Source organism: Narcine bancroftii, chromosome 5 (genome assembly GCF_036971445.1).
Source record: "Narcine bancroftii isolate sNarBan1 chromosome 5, sNarBan1.hap1, whole genome shotgun sequence".
Lineage (NCBI taxonomy): Eukaryota > Metazoa > Chordata > Chondrichthyes > Torpediniformes > Narcinidae > Narcine > Narcine bancroftii.
The window spans coordinates 173523742-173527433 of record NC_091473.1 but is presented as its reverse complement, the minus strand read 5'-3'; the positions used below and the strand labels follow the sequence as shown (position 1 = coordinate 173527433).

At 45.2% G+C, this 3692-nt stretch overlaps 1 pseudogene; it reads left to right on the top strand.

Moving 5' to 3' along the window:
* Positions 1–3173: 3173 nt before the first annotated feature.
* On the top strand, positions 3174–3287 carry LOC138765625 (U6atac minor spliceosomal RNA; annotated as a pseudogene).
* Positions 3288–3692: the final 405 nt, after the last annotated feature.

Here is a 3692-nt window from a genome sequence, read left to right as displayed (position 1 = left end):
AGACAATTGAACAACTGAAAAGTGGCAAAGCAGCAGGTATGAATGGAATCCCCCCAGAGGTCTGGAAGGCTGGCGGCAAAACTCTTCATGCGAAACTGCACGAGTTTTTCAAGCTCTGCTGGGACCAAGGAAAGCTGCCTCAGGACCTTCGTGATGCAATCATCATCACCCTGTACAAAAACAAAGGCGAGAAATCAGATTGCTCAAACTACAGGGGAATCATGCTGCTCTCCATTGCAGGCAAAATCTTTGCTAGGATTCTCCTAAATAGAATAATATCTAGTGTCGCCGAAAATGTTCTCCCAGAATTACAGTGCGGCTTTCACGCAAACAGAGGAACTACTGACATGGTCTTTGCCCTCAGACAGCTCCAAGAAAAGTGCAGAGAACAAAACAAAGGACCCTACATCACCTTTGTTAACCTCACCAAAGCCTTCGACACCGTGAGCAGGAAAGGGCTTTGGCAAATACTAGAGCGCATCGGATGCCCCCCAAAGTTCCTCAACATGGTTATCCAACTGCACGAAAGCCAACAAGGTCGGGTCAGATAGAGCAATGAGCTCTCTGAACCTTTCTCCATTAACAATGGCACGAAGCAAGGCTGTGTTCTCGCACCAACCCTCTTTTCAATCTTCTTCAGCATGATGCTGAAACAATCCATGAAAGACCTCAACAATGAAGACGCTGTTTACATCCGGTACCGCACGGATGGCAGTCTCTTCAATCTGAGGCGCCTGCAAGCTCACACCAAGACACAAGAGCAACTTGTCCGTGAACTACTCTTTGTAGACGATGCCACTTTAGTTGCCCATTCAGAGCCAGCTCTTCAGCGCTTGACGTCTTGTTTTGCGGAAACTGCCAAAATGTTTGGCCTGGAAGTCAGCCTGAAGAAAACTGAGGTCCTTCATCAGCCAGCTCCCCACCATGACTACCAGCCAACCCACATCTCCATCGGGCACGCAAAACTCAAAACGGTCAACCAGTTTACCTATCTCGGCTGCAGCATTTCATTGGATGCAAGGATCGACAATGAGATAGACAACAGACTCGCCAAGGCAAATAGCGCCTTTGGAAGACTATACAAAAGAGTCTGGAAAAACAACCATCTGAAAAACCTCACAAAGATTAGCGTATACAGAGCCGTTGTCATACCCATACTCCTGTTCGGCTCCGAATCATGGGTCCTTTACCAGCATCACCTACGGCTCCTAGAACGCTTCCACCAGCGTTGTCTCCGCTCCATCCTCAACATTCATTGGAGCGACTTCATCTCCAACATCGATGTACTCAAGATGGCAGAGGCCGATATCATCGAATCCACGCTACTCAAAATCAAACTGCGCTGGGTAGGTTACGTCTCCAAAATGGAGGACCATCGCCTTCCCAAGATCGTGTTATATGGTGAGCTCTCCACTGGCCACCGAGACAGAGGTGCACCAAAGAAGAGGTACAAGGACTGCCTAAAGAAAACTCGGTGCCTGCCACATTGACCATCGCCAGTGGGCTGATATCGCCTCAAACCGTGCATCTTGGCGCCTCACAGTTCGGCGGGCAGCAACCTCCTTTGAAGAAGACCGCAGAGCCCACCTAACTGACAAAAGACAAAGGAGGAAAAACCCAACACCCAACCCCAACCAACCAATTTTCCCTTGCAACCGCTGCAACCGTGTCTGCCTGTCCCGCATCGGACTTGTCAGCCACAAATGAGCCTGCAGCTGACGTGGACGTTACCTCTCCATAAATCTTCGTCCGCGAAGCCAAGCCAAAGAAAAAAAAGTTGGGATACAAACTAGAAGTCATGGGTTAAGGGAAAAAAAAATTGGGGGGGAAAATGAGGAGGAACTTCTTTATACAGTGAGTGGTGGAAGTGTGGAATGACCTGCCAGCTGAAGTGGGGAACATTGGCTCAATTTTAACATTTAAGAAGAATTTGGACAGGTACATGGATAGGAGGGCTATGGAGAGCTATGGACTGGGTATTGGTCGGTGGGACTAGCAGAAAATGGTTCAGCACAGGCTAGAAGAGCCGAAAGGCCTGTTTCAGTGCTGTAATGTTCTATTGAAGCCTGTTGCGTGCGGTAACACAAGTTGCCAGTTCATGGGGGTGAGTTGATGCTGGAGGAGGCAAGGACATCTCAGCTATCGCCATCACTCGACATATGAAATGACTTTAAGCACAGGGGGCCTCTCTCCTATGCTACAATTAAATTCAAGAAATCTGTCTCCAGTACTGATGTTAAACTCAAAATTTTTCTCTGCACAGTCTAAAATTGCCTCGTGTTTGCAGTACTGTGCCAAACTCCAACGACCAGTCCTCTCTTTTGGCGTGTGCCTGTGTTTCCGTACAATTTCTGTTTAAAATATCTGCTCTTGACAATGGTTCATGCAGTACTAAACATTGATTGAGACGAGTTCCACTGTTATCTTAATTAATGGGATGGGCTGCTTTTGCCTGTTTTCAGTTTCCTTTGTATCATTTGCAAACTTTTCCATTCTGTCCAGAACTAGTACAGTGTTTTGCTCATCACTTTGTAAGTTCAAAATCTTTTGATTGTGTGGTTTGATTCCGGGTGTCCCATTTTGACTTATTTGTAATGTCTTTGGTTCGTTTCTGTTAACATTCTGTAGGTTGTGATTTTGCACCTTCCCATCTTGTTACTGCTGAAGCATTCAGCTTGTTAATTTCAGGAACATGGTTGTTCATTGTTCTGTGCAGAAATTAAGGCAAATGTGGTCTGTATGCTAAGAAAGGTTGGATAGACTAGGCTTGTATTCTCTGGAATTTAGAAGACTGAGGAGGGATCTTATAGAAACATATAAAATTCTTAAGGGTTTAGACAGACTAGACGCAGGAAAGTTATTTCCAATGCTGGGAAAAACCAGAACCAGGGGTCACAGTTTCAGGATAAGGGGGAAGTTTTTTAAGACTGAGATGAGGAAAAATGTCTTCTCTCAGAGAGTGGTGGATCCGTGGAATTCTTTGCCACAGGAAGTAGTTGAGGCCGGTTTCTTGTCAATATTTAAGAGTAGGTTAGATTTGGCCCTTGTGGCTAAGGGGATCAGGGGGTATGGGGAGAAAGCAGGAACTGGGTTCTGATCAGCCATGATCATATTTAATGATGGTGGAGGCTTGAAGGGCCAAATGGCCTTTTCCTGCACCTATTTTTTTAATGTTTCTATATGAAAGGAGTCCTATTGATGAGAATGAAAGGAGCCTTTGTGGCCTTGCCACACAAAAATGGTTAAGGTAATGCCATCTACTTAGTGACATCTGATCATGTTTAGTAGGCACAGCACCAATATGCCAATAATTAATTTACATTCTCAAAATGATTCCCAGGAATTGTTCTCTCAGCTTGAACAAATTGCTTGTGTGTGTGTGTGTGTGTGTGTGTGTGTGTGTGTGTGTGTGTGTGTGTGTGTGTGTGTGTGTGTGTGTGTGTGTGTGCGCGCGCGCGCGCGTGCGTGCGTGCGTGCGTGCACAATGTGAAACAGTTGTGAAAGCCTACCTTACAGCAATAATATAGTTATGTTTACTCCAAATTGGCTCATTATCAAAGGTGTCACAGTTTATTTCAACATCTACGAGCAAGCTATAATGAATCCATGACAGATCAATTCAAACTTGTTATCCAAATGTTGGGGCTGGTTCTTTTAGCATAAAAATATTTAAAAGAGAAAAAATTATCTAT